We start from the raw sequence: 27116 nt of genomic DNA, 5'->3' as shown, positions 1-27116 counted from the left end.
GTCAGGTTAACGTAAAATTTTCTAATATTTTTTTCTTGCTTAAAAGGTTCGCTGGTGAAAATTTCAGACTAGTGTATTTTATGGTTTTTGAAATTTGACCGAAAAACCACCGTGGTTTGATGTAATCTAAGGTGCTCGATGACCTAGTTGTGACCATTTTTGCATACGAAGCTGAAGATCGTGGGTTCTATCCTCAGCTCATTTACATTATTAAATTGAGAGGGTTGCATCATTTGCTTATCAGGCTTTGAAAGATAGCACGGCTTTCCAAATTGAATTCAGATATAATTAACCCTTCCTACTAACATAAACTTACTTCCCAAGACTACCATGGAGATGAAGAGGTGTATTTGGTTTCTTGTTGCAACGGATTTGAGCTAACAATTCTTCCCATCCACGATGTCCGGTGTTATGAGAAAATGTCTCAGCTACAACTTTGCTGATAATCGTATTTCAGCCAAATGTCAAATTAAATAGTTATTGATTATTTAAGAGATTAAAAAGCTTGTAGGATGATCAAGCAGCTGCTTTGTTTGCAACTTTGTATTGTGCAGTGTGACGTAGTAGCCATGATTTTTTAGATCTATTTCACGCCAAAATGTTCAGAAACGGCAATTCAGCGGCAATTTATTCTTTTCTATTAATTTTAGGGGGCTGTGTCTAGATTTAAATTGTTTATGATGAAATGAGCCTTCTTTTTATAAAAAATGAGTGGTCTTCATTTTATCTTAAATCAGAAATCTTTTTTTATTTATTTTAAGTTTTAAGTTTCTTTAGCAAAGTGGTAAAAAAAGTTATGCAAAGCAACTTTGCTGAAAACACTATTTATTAAGACAAGATACCATTTATATGGCCATGCTAGAACTATTTTTCTGTTTTAAATTGGGTACATATTCCTAAAAAATATGTATATTTTTTTTAAATTTATTTGTTTTTGATTTCTTAAAATTCGTCGGATTTGTAGTGCAAGAGAGAATTTTAGAACTAGTTACAGCCTTCATTTTTGCAGAAGACAATAAGTTTCTGTTAGACATTTCTGAGTTACACGTTGTTTTGAAATTATTTATGGGTATTTTTATGGCTTATCTACTCCATTCAAAAAAGTTATTGTCGCAGATTTAATATTAAATGTTGCGTTATGTGTGGCCTTTCATATGCCGTATGAACAATAAATTTATCTATCCATCTACTTGAGATATTAATATACGAAAAGTTCATGTTTTTTGGATTAAAATTACCCATAACTTTTGAATGTTAATATTGAGGAAATGCAGGTAATTTCGGCCTACATGTCCCTAATTTGGGCAATCGACTAAATTTTCAATAGTGACCAAAAATATCCATTAGTACTGTCCTAATGACGCGTTCATTACGCCCAAATTAGGGAGATGTAGGCCGACATTACCTACATTTCCCCTATACCTTAATACTGCACCATAATTTTTCCTCTTTTTTTAAACGTTTGAATCAAACAAGTTAAAAAAGCTGATTTTCTTGGAGCACTCTAATTTACAGTAGAAAAATAGCATGATCAAATGCAGAGCTAGGAAAATTGTGTCTTTTGGTTCTATAGGTTCTATTTGCAATTTGACTGATTCTAGTCAATCACGGAGTAGCAACTACGAAACGTACAGTCATTTAAGCTAATTGAGTTTGCTTTCAGATGTTGCCGTAACCTTCAACAGCCAGTGCAGTATCTCTCGATGTGCATCACGCGATCGTCTGTATAGTCGATAGCATCTATCGTTGGAACCTCCCTTAGCTCAGTCGGTAAAGACGCAGCTACAAAGCAAGACTATGCTGGAGGTGGCTGGGTTCGATTCCTGGTCCGGTCTAGGAATTTTTCGGGTTGGAAAATTTCTCGACTTCCCTGGGCATAGAGTATGATTGTATTTGCCACACAATTATATTTATGCAAAAATGGTACAGACATCGAAAGCTCTCAATTGATAACTGTGGAAGTGCACCTAGAATACTAAGTTGAGAGCACACAATAAGCAAATATGCAATAGGCAAATATGCAATAGGCAAATATGCAATAGGCAAATATGCAATAGGCAAATATGCAATAGGCAAATATGCAATAAGCAATAAGCTTAAAATGCGAATAAGAAGAAGAAGAGTTATCGTTCGGTGTTCTTTGTTCATCATCTGCTGTTTGCTCAGAAGTAAACATTTCGTATAAGTGAAGACCACTATTTGCGGCCATTTATCGAACGGAAGCGCTCTGCCCCCTTTGGCGAGATTGCCTTGTTTGTGAAACCTATGGGAAAGAATCCCGTTCTGAGGGAAGAAATTAGATATTTGATAGCGGAGGATAAGGTTCTTTTTGTATTGAACTTCTTCACTATTAAGTTTTATTGTATTTATTGTATTTTATAGTGAATAAGAAAAATCGGCTCTGCCATAGTTCATTCGTTTGAGCGTGATCAAATAAAATATGCAATTAATAAAAAAATCTAAGCTCATGCTCAAGTACAATTGCGGTAGATTAATTCTGAATCATTACTGGGAGTATTGCATATTGCACACTATACATGACCTCTAGGTCTATTAAAGCTCGGTACTAAGTGTAAGATCAGCAGTGATTTTTTGTAAGAATGGTCGTTACAAGACGTAGAGGAACCCAGCAAACTAAGCGGTTAGAACAAGAGAAACAAGATCTAAGAATTATGAGATGGTCGAGAAACTGGAGACAAGCAGCCACGAATCGAAGTACACTGACCTCACAATTATGCATCACCCATAATATTTGTTTTTAGCTGATCCATAATTGTGGGGTCAGTGTAGTACGAGTAGCATTTGTACATGAGCACAAATATTAAAGGAAATTTAGAAGATAAGACAATATAAGTATACACTATACAGTATAGCTAGACAGTTTAACGGAATCGAGAACGATCGCGCATAAAGGTGGCGCATTGAGCGCATGTTAACAGTACCTATCCTGTTGAGCATTTGCACCACACCACACCACATGTTATCACCCCGGACGCCACTACTGCTGTCAAACCGAAAATCTACCAAGGCGAGTAACATGCAACTTCATTACATAACGCTTTGACAGAGTGTGCTCAATATGCAGGAAAAACGGCCGATGATTCGCATCCTTCGGCTCAGTTTCCCCCCGGCGCGTCGTACCCAGTCAACGCCACGTGCTTTCCTGCCCTGCTGCAGTAGCGCTGTCTATATCTGTGCCCGCTGCTTCCTCTGATTGTGCTGCTGTTGTGTATCTCTATGTACCAACGGCTGGTGAGAGCGTGGTAAGAAGCGATAATAAAATACACACCACACGCCAAAAGCCATTGTCAAGGTCATGTCTGACCCACTTCTCTAGTTTTCCCATCGATGCGCTTCCGCTGCTCGTCGTCGCCGTGCACAGCCGGACTTGCCTATATACTTGGAGAGTGAGTTACGATCCAGCCAAGCCGAGCCGAACTGGGAGGCAGCACTCACACCATCGAAAAAGAAACTCACCGTCACTCACTCTGCCGCTCGATGCGAGAGTGGTAATTGCAGGCAATCCTTGCCTCGGTTGTAGTTGTGCATCGACCATAGATTCGAGAGTGCATGTCTGGATGTGTTTTATGTAGACACCCCTCCCCTTTGATGACTTGGCACCAGTCATTGTACAGTGGAGCACCGACGGAGAGAGCTCGGTCGGAAAGTAAGTGCATTCGGGTGCACCAACAACATCAACCATTTCCCGGCACTGATGGTGGCGCGTGGGGCGTTTTGGGCGTTCGGTTTTTCGGCCCTGTCGGTCGATCGGGTTGCTCCATCTCGTTTCCGCAAAGTGGGCTGGAAATGTTTATTTTTCGTCTCTCGCCTCCCAGGTGGCTGAAAGCGCATAACGGCTCTGGATATCGTGGGTGGCGTTGTCGTTGCAGTCTGGGTAGGTGTAGCTACATATAGCCACATACAGGCACGTGTAGGAAATTAAATGATGGTGAAACGAAGATCCTTTTGGAAGAGGGATGTAAGAACGGCGATGGGAAATGATGATGATGATGATGATGATGATGGTGGCGACTGCGTCCCTGCCGCCTAGTGTCGAGCAAGGAGGCGGGGCAGTATCACCCACCACGTGGTGTTTGAGATCGCCGGACGGGGATGGTGTGAGAGTGTCACACACGGCGATTATGGTGATTATTACAGGGTGGCGGCTTTACACCGGGTTTGGTATGAGGAATCGGATTACGGGACACAGCTTCATGGTGGGTGGAAAGCGTTAAGCGTATGAATATACGATATATCTCAACCTCAACCTATGGCATCATTTGGTAGAGCAGCGATAGTGGTGTGGGGAGGGGGGTTTTAGGGTTGTCTGGACCTAGGCCTGGATGGAATAATATGCGTATTTTCTCGGTTGATTGGATTACATGGGGATATCTGTATGTAAGCGATATTTTGAGCAGTAGTTTGCGTCGGAGCGGGCAGACGAGTGATGGAGGAAATTTATGCACGAGAGTTAATCTTCATGAGGAGTACATCCTTCGACGGTGGGTTCGAGGATTTATTGCCGGAAGTGTTGACCTAAGGAGACACTCTTTGATGTGGATTTATGCTTGTAAAGTGTCACCACATCTTCCTCTTGTTTACGGAGGGTTAGTTCAATGGACATGGAGCGGAAGCGGAGCGGAAGATTTATTCAATTTTCGTCCGACCTTGAGTCGCATCTTCCTTCAAGGCCTCACGAGTGCGAGCGACTGTTGTTTACTATTGATTTTCCACCCGTCACATGATTTTCCATCTCGCTTGATTCTCTCCTTCTCCGTGGTTGGTAGGCTCGATCGAACGATGATGCTTGGGCTTAATTTTTCGTTTCCTTTTCTCTACGGTTGCTCTCCTGCTGCTGCTGTTGCTGTTGGATGGGATGGCATCGCATATCGTAGCGCAGGCAATGCGAAAGCGCTGTTGAGCGAGTGTGCACTGTAATAATAGTGTAACCCTTGATAAATTAACTTGAACTGTAATTATGAACAAATATTGGTCTACTAGGTAGAAGTTGACTCTGGAGGAGAATTATGAAAAATTCTTCCAACTAACCGATAAAAGTAAGGGAGAACAGCCCATAATGCACCCCTGGGGTAAAATGCCCACTTATAGAAAAACAACGATAACTTTTCCTCAGATGCATTTTCCGGGTAACGGTTTGTGATTGTTTTCAACTGGAGGTTTCACAAATAATTCTTGATTATAAAATCAATGCTTTATTTTAAAGAGGAAAACGTAGTGGTAGAGCGTTGTGTTTCATAGAATGGAGTGTCACTCTCCATTTCACTTGCATGAACCGTTTCCCTCAATACATATATACTGGAGGGCAATGTTTCAAAAAAGCAGATCACCAATTTTGGGTGTGTTAGAACAAACTCCAACGAAAAAAAATGGAGGGTAGTGTACAAGACACGACTGTATTGTTGACGTAGGACTACGAAATTTTTGTTCGATTTCGGATATTGTTTTGGAATAAAGTGAATTTCATAACTCAACTCTTTACAGGAGTGTTCGTTGCGTTGTACACTGAAAACGAATCTTACTCAGAGAGTGAGTCACTTGTACTCATTCGTATGAAGAAATATTGCGCTGAGTAACCTAAGCTTTAAGAAAATTTTCCATACGAATGAGTAAAAGTGACACACAAGTGAGTAAAAGTTAATCACTGAGTTAGTATCGTTTTCAGTGTACAACACAACAAACACCCCTGTTTATCATTCGGCAGTCAAACGATGACTGCAGTCAAACCACCAACAAACCGACATGACACTTAATTCTGACTTATGCCCGAAAATCGTAAACGGCCGATTTAAATGTGCAGTGATCCGAACTGTCAAAACCATAGGATTTTTTTATCTAGATAAAAATAATTTGTCCATAATAGATAAGACACGAACCAATTCATAACTTTTGCTTGCAGGTTCATGGCTTAGCTAAATATTTCCCGCGAACACGGAGCCAGATGTCAGTAGTGTGCCTTGGGCAGAAATTTTATTGTTTTTGCTATTGTATTTCCCATTCTTAAGCATTAAATGATGTAGAATAACAAAATTATAAAAAAAAAATCAGTATCGCTGAAACAGCCACCAATTGAAATCCTAGGTGCCCCTCTTACGTTTGTGGCTAGTTTCCAAATATTCTATCGGGTTTCATTTTTCATACATATTTTGGGCTTAAATGGTCGAGAGAGCTATATTTTGGACGTGATTTAAGCTGAAAAATATGAAACAATTAAAAATTGTTCCAGACCCCCCATTAGAACATTTACCTACTTGCCTCATATGAAAGTGGTGACCCTAAACTTTCATTTGGTGGGTGTTTCAGCGATTCTGATTTTTTTAAATTAAGTTTTTCTTCCAGAGACACTGAGGACATGAATCAGTTAAGACCAAATCAATAGTTGAGGGATTTCTTGCTTAAGAAAAGCATGTTGAGCTGTTTTTATTATAAATTATTTAACTGACATGCAGAACAATCATCAAACAGAATGTTACCATTAGAATTGCTTTAAGTATTATTCCAGGAGTAGTGTTTGCATTTTAATCACCAATAATGAAGAATTTAGACCTATGACGGGAAAGTTTCTGAATCCTATCTTTTATTTGCATTAAATCAACGATAGTACATATTTTGATACCCACTTTTTATGATTGAATGTCAAATGTAAAAAATCGTGATTTCCCGCATAAAATTTGAAAAGGGCCTATCAACTTTGTAAACAAAACTTGTCAGCCCCTACTGATTTAATCTCATGTAAGTTACCATAGAATTCACCTGGAATTCCCCTCGCTAAGTACATGGAATTCTTCTCAGAATTACCTTGGAATTGTCCTCAGAAACCCTTGACAATACATCCCAAACTTCGATTCGAGCTTCAGCATACCCTTGGAATTATTCAAATTCTCATAGAAATTCTCCTGTCAGTTCATCCAAGTTTAAGCGGCAATTTTCAAGGGACCAAACCAAAGGGATATTCAATTCTCACATATCTTCAAAGATCGACAGTTAAACATTTTCATATTTTCAAAGATCGACAATTGAATTTTTCTATCGTTTTCAAAACTTTCGTGTTTTTGGAGTAACAAATTTGAAGCAATTATGAAGCATAGCCCCAGCACAAATTTTGCTTCATAATTCAGCTACCAAAATGGATTGGAATGACTTTGTTCAGAAAAGTTCCTAAGTAGAAACCCTTTGATCTTAGTCACTGCAAGGAGAGGAATGTTTCCCAAATTAGCTTCTATTGCACCTGTATCACAATGTTACGCCAATTCCTGCTCCACTTGGTCTAACCACCTTGCTCGCTGTGCTCCTCTTCGTCTTGTACCGGCCGGATTCGAGACAAACACCATTTTTGCGGGATTGTTGTCCGACGTTCTTAAAACGTGTCCCGCCCATCGTACTCGTCCAGCTTTCGCGACTTTCTGGATACAGGGTTCGCCATAGAGTTGCGCCAGCTCGTGGTTCATCGTTCGCCTCCATACACCGTTCTCACATACGCCGCCAAAGATGGTCCTAAGCACTCGTCGTTCGAAAACACCCAGTGCTTGCAGGTCCTCCTCGAGCATCGTCCACGTCTCGTGCCCGTAGAGAACTACCGGCCTTATTTATCAGCGTCTTGTACATGGTACATTTAGTACGGAGGTGAAGTTTACCCGACCTCAGGGTCTTGTGGAGTCCGTAGTAAGCACGACTTCCGGCAATAATACGCCGACGAATTTCTCTGTTGCAGTTGTTATCCGACGTTACCAATGATCCGAGGTACACAAATTCATCCAATACCTCGAAGTCATCTCCGGCAATTATCACCCTTCTGCCTATCCCGCTCGGTTCATCCAGCTAAAAGATACTTTGTCTTCGACGTATTCACCTTTAATCCAACCTTCTCTGCTTCACGTTTCAGCCTGGTGTACTGCTCCGACACGGCCTGAAACGTTCTTCCGACAATGTCCACGTCGTCAGTGAAGCAGATGAACCGGTTGGACTTATTGAAGATCGTGCCCCGCATGGTAAAGTCTGCACGTTTCATAACACCTACTAGCGCAACGTTGAACAGGAGGCAGGAAAGACCATCGCCTTGTCGAAGTCCTTTGCGAGTTTCAAACGAGTCTGATAACGCACCCGATATCTTCACGCAGCACTGTACACCATCCATCGTAGCCCTGGTCAGCCTGGTCAGCTTCCCGGGGAATCCGTTCTCGTCCATAATCTTCCATAGGTCTTCACGGTCAATAGTATCATAAGCGGCCTTGAAATCGATTAATAGGTGGTGCGTAGGGACTTGATATTCACGACACTTTTGGAGGATCTGCCACAACGTAAAGATTTGGTCCGTTGTCGATCGCCAGTACACAAAACCGGCTTGATAACTTCCCACAAATCTGCTTGTTAGCGGCGATAAACGGCGAAAGATTATCTGGGAAGCACTTTGTGGGCCACGTTAAGAATAGTGATCGCTCGATAGTTCTCACATTCTAGTTTGTCGCCATATTACACCCTCTTTCCACTCCTCCGGTAGTTGTTCTGTATCCCAGATCCTGACTATCAGTCGGTGCAGACAAGTGGCCAACTTATCCGATACCATCTTTCCCAGCTGCTTTGTTGTTCTTAAGCTGTCGGATAGCATCCTTAACTTCACCTATCGTGGGAGCTGGCATGTCCCTCTCATCCGCTGTACCGACGAAGCCATTCCTCCTGCCGCCTTGGTCCTCCGCCTCTGCGCCGTTCAGATGTTCATCGTAGTGCTCCTTCCACCTTTCAATCACCTCACGTTCGTCCGTTAAGATACCCCCTTCTTTATCCCGACATGGCAGCTTCTATGAAAAGCATCAAAATCTTAAAGTAACTGTGGTAATGGGTCTGTTCAAAATCTGTGACCATTGATGTTAGAGAGTGAGGATGCGGAGAAGTGGAAATATATAGAATAGGTGATTGTCGAGTCAAGTACATCTGTGTATTTACGATCCTACCAATTATCACAAATTGGCGACAAGGATGGGATGAATATTGGTTTTATCATTGGTGGTGGTACTTCTAAAGTTGTTTTACATTGAATGTAAGTTAAGGCGTTGATTGAAAGGTGGAAATATTAATTGAAAATGAAATATTTTTCATGGCTTTCACCAGACGGGTGGTAGAAAAAAAAAGCTTTTCATTGCTGCTACACAGCAAAAAAATAATTTTGATATCACGTCAAAGTGGATGCACTACAATCATGTCGAAAATATGGTGTAATATTACTTGCTAACAAGGACAAAATTATCATTAATACAATGCATGAACTGACATTACGCTGCTTTTACTGCATTTGTTTATTTATGTGGTCATAAAAATTACATGAAATTTTCGACATGATTGTAGTGCATCCACTTTGATGTGATATCAAAATAATTTTTTTGCTGTGTAGTGGGACTTGCCAGCGGGAAAAACTGCTCTCTGTTGAAGCGAGAAAGGATATCTTTTCTTGAGAGTGAAAAAGATAGGCGCATGTTTGCCTTGGATGATTTGCGACTTGACAGCAGGGCTACCGCGACGAGTGAGCGGTGAGATTTGCGACTTAGAAGCAAGAGGCAAAGCTACGCGACCAGTAAGCGGTGAGATAATAGAAAGAAGCTACGCGACGAGTAAGCGGTGGAAAAAGCTCCGTGACAAGTGAGCGGTGAGATCTAATTGGTACCGCGGCGAGATAGCGGGACGAGTGAGCTGTTTGGAAGTAAACAAACCTTGTGGTTGGAAAATCTAATTTCATATTGATAGACTGTTTTGTATTCAATTCCAGTAGGATGGATAAACTAAAAGGTTTTTACAACCTTCCACCGTTTTCGTACGCTGAGGTGCCTTTAGCAGAACGCCGCAGTAAGTCAATGAGCTGGATTACCGAGGTGAAGCAATCACTCACACAACCACTGTACGATACACGCAAGTACACGCAAGTAGTGACGTCACTACTTGCGTTTACGTTGATTTTTTGGTTTACTAATACAACCCTATTTCACGATCTGCGCCACCTCTCTCTGTACCTCATTGGCAGTAAGTGGCATGTCTGGAAAAGAGGATTCGAAATTTGTCTTCGTGCCTCCAAAGTGACAAATGCCGATGAAAATAAAGACCTGTTACTCGCACAGGGTGGATTTGGACTTCAGGAAATTTTCTTCAACATCTCTGGGGCTGACGTAGAAGGAAATAAAGATAACGGCATCGACCCGTACGATGTAGCCACCAAAAAGCTAGACGGATACTTTGCTCCTCAACGCCATGAAGTGCATGAGCGGTATCTCTTTTGAGCTATGCAGCCAGAGTCAGACGAAGGCCTGGAAAAGTTTTTGATGAAGGTACAGGTTCATGCGAGCAAATGTAATTTTGGAACGACAGCGGTGGAAAGTAGTGGCATTGCGGTTATCGATAAAATTCTGCAGTTTGTACCGGTGCCATTAAGGGAAAAGCTTCTTCAAGATTCCAATTTGATGAAATGATCATGCAAGTGAACGCTTACGAGACTTCACGATCGGCTAGTGATCAAATCAGTGGTAAGAGCATTCTACAGCACGCACCCAGAGCGACCGAAACAATGCAAAGCATTCGAGCATCCTGCAAATATTGTGGTCGATCTCACGGACCAGAACAACAATGCCCAGCTTGGAACAAAACCTGTGGCAATTGTGGCATGAGAGGACATTTTCTCATCGCTTGTATCAGTCGCCCTGGTAGAGGGCCCAGGAACTCCACGTTGTCATCAAACCCTCACCATTCACTGAAGAGACGTTATGAACAAGCATTCTCTATGGCTGGAAGCTCTACTGGTAGATCGACACTGAACAAGACAATGAAATATACACGAAGGCTGCATGCCATTGACGACGCTGAAGTTGAAGTTGAAGTTGATTCGGAAGAACTGGTATGGACCAATGTGGGTGGAGTGCTAATTGAAATGCAGATCGATTCAGGGGTGCAGTCAAATATAATTGACGACAACACTTGGGAAGTAATGATCCGTAATGGAGTGCAGACCGTGGGTGGCATTCAACAGTCAGATCGCAAATTCAAAGCATACGCACAGAAAGGTTGTCTGGCAGTAACCAACATGTTTAATGCGGAAATCTCCATCAGCGATGGGTCAAAGCAGCTGAATACTGTAGCACGTTTCTACGTCGCAAAGGATGGTCCTCAACCCCTTTTGGGAAAGAACACGGCAAAGCTGTTGGGGGTTTAAACTGTCGGGCTTCCAAGTAGACTAGAAGCAGTTCAACATGTAGATGTTTCCAGACCGTTTCCTAGCATTCGGGGTGTGAAAATACATATTCCGGTCGACAAGTCAGTGGAGTCCGTAGCGCAACGATTTCGACGATTGCCGTTTTCAACACTACAGCGTGTAGATGCATACGACACAATCGATCGAGATCAGCTATGGCAGATTATGCACGAGTACGGATTTCCGGATAAACTGACGCGATTGGTCAAGGCGACGATGGATCAAGTGATGTGCGTTGTTCGAGTATCGGGGACACTCTCGAGTCCCTTTGAATCTCAAAGGGGGTTACGGTAGGGTGATGGACTTTCGTGTCTGCTGTTCAACATCGCGTTAGAAGGTGTGATCAGAAGAGCTGGGATAGACACGAGTGGCATGATATTCAGGAAGTCCATCCAGCTCCTTAGTTTCGCCGATGACATTGACATTATGTCACGGAACTTTGAGATGATGGTGGAAACGTACATCAGACTGAAGGCTGAAGCTAGACGGATTGGACTTGCCATCAACGCATCAAAGACAAAATACATGAAAGCAAGAGGTTCTAGGGAAGACAATGTTAGCCTCCCACCCCGAGTTCAGATTGACGGTGACGAAATCGAGGTGGTCGAGGTGGTCTCGATATTTGGGCTCACTGGTGACCGCCGAAAATGATACCAGCAGAGAAATTCAAAGACGCATTATGGCAGGGAATCGTGCCTACTTTGGACTCCGGAGGACGCTCCGGTCGAATAAAATTCGCCGCCGCACGAAGTTGACTGTCTACAAGACGCTGATTAGACCGGTGGTCCTTTACGGCCACGAGACCTGGACTATGCTCGTGGAGGACCAACGCGCCCTTGGTGTTTTCGAACGGAAGGTGTTGCGTACCATCTACGGTGGAGTGCAGATGGATGACGGAACGTGGAGGAGGCGAATGAACCACGAATTGCACCAGCTGCTGGGAGAACCATCCATCGTCCACATTGCAAAAATTGGGCGACTACGGTGGGCTGGGCACGTCGTAAGAATGCCGCACGACGACCCAGTGAAAATGGTTCTAGAAAGCGACCCAACAAAAACAAGAAGAAGAGGCGCGCAGCGGGCAAGGTGGATCGACCAAGTAGAAGGTGACCTGCGGACCCTTCGCAGACTACGAGGCTGGCGAACTGTGGCCATGGATTGAGTAGAGTGGAGACGACTTCTTCGGACAGCAGAGGACAACAAGGCCTTAGCCTGATTGGTAAGGTAAGGTAAGCGTGTAGATGAAAAGTTAAAGGAGCTACTGAGTAAGGATGGTATTGAACGCGTCTCGGAGCCTAGCCGATGGGTTTCACCAATGGTTGTTGTTGTCAAGGAAAATGGAGATATACGATTGTGCATCGACATGCGGAAAGTAAACAAGGCCATCCTACGCGAAATTCATCCTCTTTCCGCTATTGAAGATATCCGTTGGAAGCTGAATGGTGCGATTTTCTTCTCGAGAGGAGCTCTCCATAAAGGACGCGTTTTACCAGCTCGAATTGGACGACGAAAGTTAACCACTGACGACGTTTATTACTCACAGAGGTAAAATGCGATTTTTAATATGATTACACATTTAGTAGGGGCTGGGAAACATTCTCCCAAACTCGTATTATTTTACACTTTGTAATCACAAGATTTTATTGGTAATTGTGGTATTGTGTTTAATTTACTTGTGTCCAAGGTTTATTCAGATATAAAAGGCTGGTCTTTGGAATATCGTGTGCTCCGGAGATGTTTCAAAAGGTCATTGAACAAATTTTATCGGACTGTGAGAACGTCATTAACTTCATTGATGACATAATCGTTGCCGGAAGCAAGAGCTTGATGCATCACTTCGGCAAGTTTTGGCTAAACTACGATCGTATGGCGTTCTCTTAAATCAGTCGAACTGCGTTTTTAAGTTGACTGAAATTGATTTCCTCGGCCATCATTTTAATGGAAACGGCATGACGCTATCACAAGACAAAATTAAAGCGATCAAAAGCTTTAGAACTCCAGTCAATTCTGAAGAAGTACGTAGCTTTTTAGGTCTGGTCAATTATGTCGGAGTCTTCATTCCGGATCTGGCCACAAGGTCTTTTCCACTACGGGAGCTTACTAAGAGTAAAGTGGAATTTAAATGGAGGGTAGAAGAACAGGCGGCGTTTGATCATCTCATACAAGCAATTGGGAAAATAGATAGTTTGTCTCATTTCAATCCCAAACTGAAAACGAGAGTTGTTGCAGATGCTTCCCTAGTCAGGTTAGGGGCAGTTCTTCTTCAGTTTTATGAAGGAGAAACAAGAGTTGTATCTTACGCTAGTAAAAGCTTCGCTGACACAGAACGCCGATATGCCCAGACAGAGAAAGAGCCTCTAGTGTGTTGGTGTGGGCGGTCGAAAGATTTCAAATCTACCTAATAGGGATTCGATTCGAGCTAGAAACTAACCATAAGCCTCTAGAAGCGATTTTCTCTCCTGATTCATCGCCGTGTCTCCGTATTGAACGTTGGGATCTGAGACTCCAATCATTCAGTTATGAGGTTGTTTATCGCAAAGGTAAATCCAACATTGCGGACCCCTTGTCACGCCTTTCGCAACCGTCAGAAATTGAATCATTTGATCCGGATTCAGAGGTGTACGTTCGCAATGTTTTAGAATTGGCTGCTGTTGATTTAAACGAACTTGAAAACTGCTTCGTCCAGTGACCCGGAGTTGGTTCAGTTGAGAGAGTGCCTGGGTATGGAATCACACATCTAGCGAGATCAAATCATATCACGCCTTTCGGAACGAGCTTGGCAAAGTAGGAGATTTGGTGGTCAGAGGGTCAAGACTAGTAATTCCACGTGATCTGAGACAGCGCATGTTGTAATTGGGACATGAAGGTCATCCAGGCCATACTAAGATGCAGAAACGATTGAGACATTCATGTTGGTGGCCAGGAATGGACGAGGCTGTAGCCCGCACTGCGCTAGCTATTGATTTCTTGGGTTCGTTGCCGTCAGGAGATTATTTACTCGTGATCATTGATTATTTCAGCCGCTACAAAGAAATTGAAATACTTCGGAAGATAACTGCAAGTGAGACGTCTGAGCGATTGGAACGAATTTTCGTTAGACTTGGCCGTCAATTTATAAGCACCGAGGCCGTCAATTTATAAGCACCGAGTTTGAAGAGTATTGTATGCGTCGAGGGATATATCTTAATAAGACCACATCATACTGGCTGCAAGAGAACGGTTTGGTCGAGCGGCAGAATCGGTCACTGGTCAAAAGACTCAAAATCAGTCAGGCTTTGAAACGCGATTGGAAGCGCGAGATGCTCACTTATTTGTTGATATACTACTCAACACCTCATAGTACCACGGGAAAGACTCCAAGCGAACTCATGTTTGGTAGAAATATTCGAACGAAGATACCTTCTCTGCAAGATATAAGCACCACTGTACCGGCTACCGACTATAGAGATCGGGATCAAGTTGCGAAGGAGAAAGGGAAAGAAAGGGAAGATGCACGACGTAAAGCGAAGCCGTCAAACATTGATGTTGGAGACAAGGTATTCATGAAGAATGTACTCCAGGGTAATAAGCTGACACCAGCATTCGATTCTACTGTTATGACAGTAGAATGTTTTGCCCACGAGTAACAATTCGTAATCAGGAAACAGGAAAAGCTTACGATCGAAACTCTAGTCACCTGAAGAAAGTAAATCTTCCAGAAGAAAGCGTTTCTGAGAAAAGTATATCGTTCAATTGTATTAGCTCTTATTGCTATAATTTATTTCAATGTTACACATTACAGGTTGCACACTGACCATTACGGAGCCTCCAATGCCAGATAACTCAAAGGAACCGGAATACCCACCAGATGAAGAATCGTAGCCACCAGTGGGAACAATAGATGTTATGCAGCAATCGTCATCTATCGGCGGTTCGAATTATCGTGCCAGATCTCAACGCACCATCAGAATGCCAAGTCGCTTTAATGAGTGTTTCATAGATTATTAAATGGTTTAAAAAGGGGGAGATGTGGTAATGGGTCTGTTCAATATCTGTGACCATTGATGTTAGAGAGTGAGGATGCGGAGAAGTGGAAATATATAGGATCGGTGATTGTCGAGTCAAGTGCGTCTGTGTATTTACGATCCTTGTAATTATCACAGTACCGTTTGCAAAAGAAGGAAAGTATGCAGCTATCAATAAATCAAATTAGCACATAAATGAAGCGAAAAATTTTGAAGTTTAAAAAATCCTTTTCCTGAAAAATTAGTTTCTGATTTTTTTCCCTGTAATTCTGTGATCGGTTGTAACGTCATAAATCATTTAACTTTTCAAAACCGTTAGCAAATGTAATTTTACGATGTGAATAAATCTCAATGCCAAATGCATTGGAAAAAGCCATGTTCAATAAATCACACTCAACTGCACAGGGTTTCCAATCATCCTCCTCCCTCTATTGATTATCGATAGCAAAGCACTCAAATTACCGTAGATTAAATTGCCGGTGTAACTTTAATTTGCAACCACTCGAGGGAACCCATTTATTTTATAGCTTCGATTGCTCCAATTTCAATTCCCTATTTTACAACCTTGTACTACCTCAAATCAGACACAACCAGTATGGCTTGCTGTTGCTGGTGGATGGAGACCGAAGACGCCTCCGGTGTGTATCTTGCCAAACATAAATCATAAATAAATCATCAATCATGGTTTTAATTTAATTTTACTTTATGTAACATTGCACTCTCTTGTGCCTATCGAGCGGCAAGACCCCCTTGCACTTGCCTGCTATCTTGAGAGGCGAAACAAACTCCTAAGGTTCATGTGCTACTTTCCCAAGGCATCCTCAGGCTCGGGAGGAAGAAAATCGGTTTACAGTACTGTCGTAACACACGACAGAGCATCAAACTGGGGTAGACCAACCAACTAAACCAACTATGTAGCATCCACAGCAAAGCAACATCAACTCAACTCAACCCTAGTGCAGCCACAAAATATTCAAACAATCTCATTTTCCTCAACCCCAAAGAAATTGTTTGGTCACCCAAAGTGAACACGCACACACAAATTCGGGCACACAACGTTGTTCTCCGGAATCAATAATTGAACTTTGAAGATGACTTTTCCCCCCGGGCGGGGGTGCCCTTATATTTTCACGAGCAAGTAACGGAAGCCTGGCTGCGGAGGTATCGATAAGGCTGTTGTCCTACAGGAAGAAAAACTGATTTTCGACACTGGAATGTTACCATCTCAGCAGCAGTTTGACATCGGTTGTCGGAAGGAGTGATGAGCAGGTTGCATGCGCACACATGTACTACATCTACTACCACACGAGTGATTGGGAAGAGTAAATTCTTTCTGTTTGTGTGGTCTTACTGATTGTTGATTACGATTACGATTTACAGAAATGACTCGGAACTCGGAAGGCAAACACACAAATGAACAACAATTGTCACATATGCAATTTCTGGTTCACTGAGCGGAATGCAATCGTGTTGTCAACAAGACGATGATGGAAATGGGGCTTTCTGTTTTTCGGTTTGTTTTTGTCGGTATAAATCAAATGTACAAGCTTAATTTATGATGGAATCAGTGTTTTATTTTCCGGACTTCTGGGGTCTTCTGTGCGGAGAGGTTCAACTAGATTCGTCAAAAAGGTTCTACACCTACTTTCAAGCTGACTTTGGGCATTTTGCACTGATTTTATTTGCGTCCAGCAGTGTTTTTAACGGATTTTCCATTGGATTGAGATCATTATTGTTCGAAAAAGAAGGTCAGAGTTGGAAGGCTGAAAATATCAAATTCAGAACACTCCACATCTTTGTTTGCTAGTTGGACATTCTGCCCAGAATGCGCTGTAAAAATGCATCTTTATTTTCAAGGGATAACATGAGTCATCAGATAGCCTAGTCAGTACGGTATTATGAAGCCGGAGGTGGCAGGTTCGATTCCCGATCCGGTCTAGAACATCTTTCGGATCGGAATTGTTCTAAACTTCCCTAGGCATAAGAGTGTCCTTGTGCTTGCCATACCATATGCAAATTCATGCATTGATTGGCAAACGAAGCCTGCACACTTAGTTTTTTCTACCGAGCTCGGCTGTGCAAATCTCGGCAAAATAAGTTTCACTGAGATCTCAGCAAAAGTGACATTTGATAGCTGAGTCTCGGATAATGCTTAGCTGAATCTCAGCAAACAAATGAAATGTTTGCTGAGATCTCAGTAAAACTTATTTTGCCGAGATTTGCACAGCCGAGCTCGGTAGAAAAAACTAAGTGTGTGAGTAATTCCAGACGAATTCACCAAATTATTAATTATCGTATTTTTTTATGTGGCTGAAAATTTTCAGAAACGTTCCTCATGACAAAAATTGCCATTTTTCATCTTCAGAATACCATTTTAATCGAGCCTTAATTTTGAAAAGGGCCAATAGAAAAATGTTAAGCTTATCTTCAGAAAACTGTTACTCGAAAAATGTTTGTCCAATCGGTTTGGTACTTTGAGCAATATTGCAGAGGACATCTGGAACTATTTAAATCAAAAATAACACTCTAAAAAAAAATAAAATAAAAAATAAATTGTTTTTTCAAAAACGTATTTTTTGTATTTTTAATGTTTTTATGGGACAATAAATGCCATCTATTATAGGTCATGATGGAGAAATGATGGGCAAAAAAAGTTATAATTTTTGAAAAAGCCATTGTTTTTGGAACAATTTCCAAAACATGGTTCAAATATTTTTTCGACTTTTTTTTTCAAATTTACAATAAAAAAGTACTGGCATTACATTTTGGTAAGTCGCACCGTTTTCGAGATGTAGCGGATTTAACGTAGATTTTTGAAAAATATTGATAGCTTTTGGCCATTTTAGAATGTATTCAGTTCTCCAGTTCCAACAATATTTTTTCCGAAAGATTAGCATGTAGCGTTTTTGATCTAATTTCCGTCCTACTAAGCACAAGCCGCGCTTTACCTCTCTTTTCTGAACGAGTTTAAACAAAAAGTGGAATATTTATGTCAAAGATGACTTCTAAATTTATTCACCTTTCCATACGTATCGTTAGATTTGATAAAGAGTCACACATTGTTAAGATATTGCTTAAAATCTAATACTGCTTCTTGATTCTAAATTCGTCCTACGAGTTTCAACTCCGTCCTAACGCATTGAAACGCCATTAGATTTTCTTTGTAAAAAGGTGATTCGTTAGGAGCGCTCCTTTTGTTTTGTGAACAATGAGCATAAATATTCATACAATGCGCTCTAATAGGATTTATGATATAGTTAATGATATTGTTGATCTTTTCTGATTGATAGAACGAAAATGGGCGATTACGACGAAGTAGCGCTCTACCCTATGCTATAAGCAAAAAAATAAATACACAGAAAAAAAAATAATTTTGATATCACATCAATCGTGTCAAAAATATGGTGTAATATTACTTGCCAAAAAGGACCAAATTATCATTAATACAGTGCATGAACTGACATTACGCTGCTTTTACTGCATTTGTTTATTTTTGTGAACATAAAAATTACATAAGATTTTCGACATTATTGAACTGCATTCTCTTGGATGTAATATTAACATTTATTTTTTGCTGTGTATAGACAAAAAATACAAGAGTCTGGGATCGAGAAAATTTTTCATATACTCTGATCTAAAAAAAAAACTTACAAGATTATAATATATTATAGGTAATATATTTTTATAGAACTCCAAGATCGTTAAATCCAATTTCCGAAAATAATTAAAATAGTTTATTCGTTGATATTTTGCAATTTTTCCGTATTTCAATCCTAATTAATATTTATTTTTCTACAAGCGGTGTCTCTCAAATATTAAAAGTCTAACAACAATATAAATTTGGTTTATTTATTTTTTAAGTTTCAGAATCTCAACACTGTAATTCCTCACTCGTGGTACCCGATGAATTCTACAATCGTGGTGTTTTTGATAGGTCTGTCATCGATTGTATAGTTTTCTCGGAATCGTCATTATTTCGTCAAAACGTTGAATCTATCCAGGTTCTTGAATTAAAAAATCTGAACTTTGAGACATTTTGAAATTTTCCACCATCATGATTTTTTAAGCATTCTGAAGTTCTGAAAGAACCTAAGTTCAAAATCATCAAAATTTTCATAGGTATGAAACCTTCAAAATTATAAAATGCCAGTTACATGTTGGAAATTTGATCAAATTTAGTCAACTCTGAATTTTATCATTATTCTTCTTAGTCTAAGATCTACAAAACTCATCGAAGAATCAAAATATTGAAAATTTGTTTAGGTTATATGCTTTCATTTCCAGAGTTAAAAAAACATAAATAAATCATAATTCTGACCCTTTTATATAAGTCTGCAATGGCAATAATTTGTAAATTAAAAACTTATGGCACTTCCTAAGTAACAATGCAGCAATCATTTGGCATCCACTCTGATTTATGATGGTTTTATAACGGCAATGAAAAATCCAAATTACAGCATTTCTAAATGTAAAACATTCCTGCATAGTAATTCAGCTTTTTGCTTGTAAAACTGTCTTGATTTACAAATCAATTCAATTTAAATCAGTTCAATCATAAGCTTCATTAGAAATTGTTTATTAAAGGCTGACTAAAGGTTAATTGGTACGCACAAAAAGACCTGTAATTCGTGTTGCATTAATCATTAAGTTTAAAAAGTCCATTAATGGTTGCTTTACAGTACTTTTATTAAAATTTCAAAGATACAGCGTTAGATGGTTAAATTTCTCCAGTTCGAACGAAATCTCGAACCTTTCTCTTGATGGAGCCCATCACAGTGGAAACGGACACGGAATCAGCGCATTTCTTCCATTTTGCCCGCATTTGCTGGGTGTCCTTGACTGCCCCGCCGCTTCGTCGAAGTCGATGCTTTGAAATTGCACAGTATTTTTCGATTGGTCGAAATTCCGGGCAATTCGGAGGATTCATTAGCTTGGGGACAAAATCGAGCTTGTTGGCAGAATCTCGGGCAGAATACCACTCCAGAACCATCTTGGAGTGATGGCAGCTGGTCAAATCGGGTCAAAATATGACTTTGCCCCTATGCTTGCGGATGAACGGCAATACACGCTTTTTCAGGCATTCTTCAATGTAAACTTGGGACGTCATCGTCGAGGATGTGACGAATGGTTCCGTTTTCAGGCCACAACTGCAAATCGCTTGCCAAATCATGACCTTCTTCGTGAACTTGTCGGCAAACACGAACTTGAATCTTCTCGGCTCATCCCCACGTCCAGTCGCGATGTAAAACTTTTGACTGGGAAGCTGACATATGTTTTGTCATCGATTAAAGTGCAGCCCTTGTGTTTCGTCAAAACACGGTCGTACGATTTTTGGCCACGGAATTCTGCTTCATGTGCCGGTTCGGATGTTTACTGGCTTTGTACGGCTTGTATCCTTCCCTGGCAAGGATGTTACGCACCGTTTGAATGTTGGCGTTGTATCTTCTGGCCACATCTCGAATCGGAAGACCAGGCATGGCTTTAACGCACCCCAACGCCTTGCTGCGCAGCTGACGATCCATGGTTCCAGTTTTTTTTCGTAGGTCCGCTGATTCCTTTCCATACTTTGGGTTTCCTTGTAGGTTTTGAGCACTCGACAAACTGTTGTTTCAGCATTTTCAGCACAGCTGGAACCACACCACTCCGGATTTTCCAGGTGTTTGTGCACAATATTTTTTCTTCTTTCGAGTTCCTTTTAACGTGACTACTTTGATCAAACTTGCACCAGTTGTTCTCTAGAGAAGTGTAAACAAACCGCTGTCAAATATTTTTGATTTCAAACACTAGAGGCGTGCTAGCGGTTCCTTCCAGCAATATGAATACCCCCGTCTGCAAGGTAATTTTGTGGATTTGCTGCCCCTTCGGTAGAGATGAAATTTTGCGCTCTTTTTATCAAAACAATCACACTAAAATCAGAGATGTCCCATTTTTAAATTACTCGATTAACAACTAATCGATTATTTGTTGTTCGCTCTGCTGTTATTTTTCCACCAATGAGAATGCAGCATATGATTATCCTCTGGAGAAGTTAATGCTTATATCGGCAAGAGATAACCGATTACAAATATTTTACTTTTCGGTTCGTTAATCGATTAATCGATTATTCGAATGGAAATCGGCCATCACTAGATGAATGTGAAGCGTCATTTCAAACATAAGGACCGTACATAAATAAAATACGCCGCTGGGATGTTCTGAGGCATAACATTTCTGATCACGCCTTCCTTCGGAAGGGAAGTAAAGCCGTTGGTCCCCGGTTCATGAGTTGGTGGGTCGATAGGTAGGGTCCAGGTGTGGGAGCTGCCTCCCTGACGTCGGTAACATTGGTTCTCAGCACGGAAAACAAGATCGAAGGAAAACAAACCAAAAGGAAAAAAAAGAAAGGGACCGGGGCTAATCACAAATTATGTCCCCATGGTAACTGAAATAAACACGAATGCTGACTGGTTGGTGAAACCAGCAAAAACACCCAGCACCAACATTCAGTGGAAACAATAGCGCACAAGAATCGACGGATAAGGCCCACGCTCATTAGATCCGGATCGGACGCGTTGCGGCAAAGTGACCGCTGAATCTATTGTCTAACTGTGAAATTTACGTCAACGCAACGCAAACGGATCTAATGTGGGTGGCCCTATTGTGAATCAGATGATTGTCTAGCCATCGCCAGCGAACGAAGGATGTCAACGAAACAAAAACACAACAATGCGAAACGAAATGTTACGAACCAGGGATGGCAGAATGATGGATTAACAGGAGATGAAAATTCGAAAGAAGAAATAGAAGACGAATTATCAGTTCTGGACTCACCCAATCAAGACGAGGAGCGAAAATAAGCAGCTGCTGTGTTACCTGACTTATAACGAATATACGTTGTATACAAGTACCCTGAATACAACGTATAGTTCGTCTAATTTTACATTGCAAATGCTTTGCAAAATTAGACGAGTCATAGATGTATTCGGGGTGACTTTGAGAATATTTTAAGCTTGGGCTTTGTGATGGCCTGTAGTTTTTCGGTGCTCAAATTTGAATAGTTTTGTGTCCCGGGTGCGATAATTTGATTTGGAATGGTTTGTGCTGATGGTTTCCCCCCTGTTGCTTACATGCCTGGTGTGCTATCGCTTCGCTTTGTTGCCGGTATGACTCGACCACGCTTTTGCTTTTGTGCACAGAGTGATTTGAAAAAGAAAAGTGATATTTAGTTATTGTGTGGTTGGAATCGCTGGAGGAGGAATTGTTTAAAAATGACTAGAGACAAATATGCGTAGAACCCATCGGGAATGCGTTCGCGGGTGTAATGATTTGGTGAGTACACACTTAATAATTATCGCCGCCTTCGGTAATTTTTACCGAAATCTGAGCAGCTGAACTGTTCAGTAATTCTATTCAATTGCTTTTCAGCTACTTTGAAACTAAATCTCCACTAAAATGACAAGATTTGATCATTTAAACAAGGTTGAACATGTTTTAAAATTATTTTCACATTCAATATCCTTTAAAATGAAGGTCAAAGTTTTACCGAACGTTCAGCTGTTCTGATTTCGGTAAAATTTACCGAACACGAAAACAAAATCTGAGTGTTTACGTCCAAGTTGAAGATTGTTGAAAAGTGTATTTATGGTGATGAAAATTATGGTTTAGATGACGCATGGCTTCAAATATTTTGTGTATCAAAATAAAACATATTACATACTAAATACGCACAGGGCATCGTCTGCTGACCATTGCCGCGGGTATATCGTAGGAGTCCCAAGTACCCGGTTCAAGCTTTAGTTGGCGGCGGTGACTCTTCTTGACATTCTACCCCCTGAGTAGTAAGTGTGAATAAGGGCGCCTACGTGATGTTTTGCTGTACCTGTTGTGGATATCTAGTGCATCCTGTTCCCTTAACTTGTTGAGGACACCCCGTCTTGCCACAAAAGGGACCCTTTTTGAAGTACTAGTATTTCACAACATAAAGGGCACCATTACGGAGCATGAGATTTGATCAAATTATTCGCAGTTCTACTTGTCCAACACCCACGCCTGGGTAAGGAATAGAGAGTGACACACACACAGTCATACGTTGTATTCGGGGTACTCGTACACTAAAAAAATCCACACGTTTGATCGAAGTGTTTAAACACTTGATTTTTCAAATGCACAATCACATTTACTTCAAGTGTATTTCACCTTGGTTCAATGTGTTATACACTTAAATTTATAGTGTTTCAAACTCTGAAATGTAGAATATCTTTCACTATCTATTCAAGTGTACTGCACATTGAATCACACTACTGTGTGAATTTAAAGTGTTTTGCATTTCAATGCGATGTGAATTGCTTGCTCAGAAAAGTAAACATCGAAAACAAGACTTGTGACTTTATCCTATCAACCCGCCTCATATATGAGAACAACCGTGACACAGTGAGATCGAACGAAGACTCCGGCAGCGCAGCACACCCCAACGGTCCATGATCGAATCCCAAATCAACCCAAATTACTCAAATTGCATATTTTTTTAAATTTTTTTTTATATTTATTTTGTAGTTTAGGTTAAGTATTACCTACTGACACTGTGCATTTGCTGGGCAAATCATAAACAAAAAAGTTATGAATTATTGAAAAAAATTAAGTATTTGCCAAAATACTACCAATAGTTATCGAATATCTTTGAAATAGTGATGATATTAAAACACATTAAATTTACAACAAAAAAGCTCGTAATGCTTAAATTGCCCAAAGTTGTTATTTTCGAGATACTCGAAGGTTAAAATTCACTTATCGCATAATTTGAGCAATTTTCGCTCTTTTGAGATGTTATTCGTTAGACACTCACGCTTGAAAGTATTTTTAACAAAAAACCCAATTAATTTCCTTAAACTTTTCTGTTCACAGTTTTTTAGTACTCATGAAGAAAACGAACGAAAAAAAAAAATGAATTTGAATTAGTTCAAAAAAATAAATAAATAAAATACGCGAACGATAACCCACATGATTGAACCATTCCACAAATTCTTAGAATGATACCCTGAACACTTTGTTAAGCAAAATAACCATATACATTTTATTAGGGTTGTATTTTCATATATTCTTTTCCAGAGACGAATCAGCCTACGAATGAAAGTCTCTTTAATAAAGAAATTTAATCTCTCTAATCTAATTGTAGTAAAAACATAGAAGAGACATTCTACGTGACGCAACAACGGTTTTTGCCTTTGTTTTACAGTTGTTATAATGCAACTGAAAAGAAAATAAAAGATATTACTTGAATATTATTGCAGATTTGAAAAGTTTATTAAATTTCCCTTCAGAATTGATCAAGAGTTTCTGATTCGAGTTGCGTTTGGTGAGTAGTTGTTGAGTAGAGAAGTTGAGAAGTGCAATGTTCGAACGTCACGCAACATAAATAGTGGCTCACCATATCATTAACTCGTGATCAACTGTAATTCACGTATTTCATCACACCCAACTGCGAAACACGTTCAGAAGCACTTTTAATACAATTTCGATCAATTTCTTTCGAAAACACAACAAAAAAAAGTTACAAGCGAGCCAACATCAACACCGATTGTGCCGAGCTCTTTTACGCACGTTGCAGCGCGTAAATAAACTGAAATTAAAAATTATCACTCGCGATGCCACTAATTTCTGGTCCGGGAGAAAATCAAACAACGCGGATCGCGACACCTCTTCTGATGCTTGCAAACATGTTGAATCACGTTGTCTTTCTCTATTCTAAAACTTCCCGGAAAGCGAGAAAACTAATAATCACACAAGTATAAACGTCCGGGAGGCACAGCTTTAGCGATAATCCGGCAATTGCAGCCGAAAACTATGAGAGCGAACGCACGCACAAAACAGAGAACAGACTTAAAACACAACCGTATCCAAAGGCGTTCGAAACTGCACCCGCACTTTAGGTGAATCATCCTGTCGCAAAAAAGCCATGCAGGAGACGGATTCTTCATCGCCTTTAACTAGTTTAGCGCATTGGTTACAGGCGGAAGTCATGCTGACTCAGTTTCCAAAAGTGATTTAGAAACAGCGGTGGAGATGCTCTAATACGCAAAGAGGAATTGGATTCTCAAGATCGCCCAATGCTAGACAGTATACACTACAATATGTCTGATTGGATAACTTTTTCACTGTTTTCACAACACAAAATATGCTCTAATTAGACGATTATCGCAACGAACTGTACTTTCCACTAACAACCAGTACAATATTACAGGTATACCGAACGGAAAAAAACGAATAACGATAGCCCGTGTGATAAAAAATCGATAAATTTAGCAGCGCACAATCACGACGATGTGAATAACAACAACTGTCAAATGTTCCTGACAGAAATTTCAATTTCGTTTAAATTACTCATTTGACCTAGTGACCCCTGTCGTGAACTGGTCGAGGTTTCAAGCCTCTTCCATTGTTCACTGTCAAAGACGACGCTAGTCAAACTGTTCCGCGATCCACACTAGCAATTGTCCGCTTTAAAAATCGTTAATGGGGTGTTTACATTTGTGCGGATTTACTCACGCTAGTGTACTCGCCAACTAGCACGAATCTCAGTTGCACGTGAAATTTCATGCTGGTAGACGCTGATGCCCTGTTTGCATTATGCTGGTGAGCGTTTTTGCTAGCAGCGAGCTTATTAGCGCTAGTGAACCAGCCTAAGTGTAAACACCACATAACAGAATAGCGAGCTAGTCTGAACGAGCTCGATTGACTAGTTCACACATCGTGTCGCACTCTTCCAATAATGGCGGTAAGCTCCAACTCGGATTAACTTTTAATACCGTCCCTGTTTGTATGATCTGAAAAATGTTTGCTCAGAGTTATGTTGATTAACTCTGATGTCGACATCAAACCAGCCGGAAATTCTTGATCGGGATTTGATCTGAGGATAATACCGGTTGGAGCTTACCACCATAAGAGTGTGAACCATTTGCTGAGTTAAATTTAACTCGTGGTTAAAACTGACACTTCGAAAGATATTCTCTATGCTCGAAAATCCCAATTCGAGCCACGGTTGTCAAAATTTAACTTCTTGTCTGTCAGAAATAACCATGCTCGGATAGCAGGGTTCATCGATAACTTTCCATCTGTCAAATTTTAACCAAAAGTTAAAAAAAAAATCGCCAAATGGTTCAGAGCCTAAGCTATTCGTGTACGTCGACACTCAGTGCTGCCAAATTCAATTTGCTGACTTCACGCCAAATGAAGGTTAATTGATTTTTCTTTAATTACTACCATGTAACATATACTATAACCCCATAGGACCTAATTACATTCAGCCTAAGGAGCTGTTCATTAAATACGTAGACAGTAAAGGGGGCGGGGTCGGTGTTGAAATTTATTTTATTTATTTATTTACCAACGTAAACTAGTACAGATAGGGGAAATGGCTCTAATGTTGGCCTATGGATCTAAGATTGGGCCCATCGCTAAAAGTCTGCTATTTTTCAATTTTATCTAGATGAACGCGTCATTGGGACGGTACTAATGGATATTTTTGGTCGCTATTGAAAATTTAGTCTATTGTTGAATTTATGTATGGGCCCAAATTAGGGGCATTTAGGCCGACATTACATCCATTTCTCCTATATAAAAAAAAAACTTTGAAAGAAAAAGTAAAAGGCACAATTTTTTCTTAAATAAAAATCACGCAGTGTCTGCTTTCCTATTTTTCTTTTTATGAATTATACTGCAGAGTTAAATTATTGTTTTAGCTTATGCCGATCCATTCTAAAGTCAATGGTTTCGCAGAATTGATTGTAAGAGGCCATCATGCGCCATAATTTGTGCGATTTTGATTGCGGAGTTGATAAAAATTCTGCTGAGTCAACGATATCGTTTACAAATAAAATCATTGCATATTCACG

The sequence above is a fragment of the Ochlerotatus camptorhynchus genome, unplaced genomic scaffold (assembly GCF_037179485.1).
Source record: "Ochlerotatus camptorhynchus isolate MF236.1 unplaced genomic scaffold, CSIRO-AGI_Acam_v1.1 ptg000137l, whole genome shotgun sequence".
NCBI classification, from domain to species: domain Eukaryota; kingdom Metazoa; phylum Arthropoda; class Insecta; order Diptera; family Culicidae; genus Ochlerotatus; species Ochlerotatus camptorhynchus.
The sequence above is the reverse complement of the archived record's forward strand: the minus strand, read 5'-3'. Positions refer to the sequence as shown.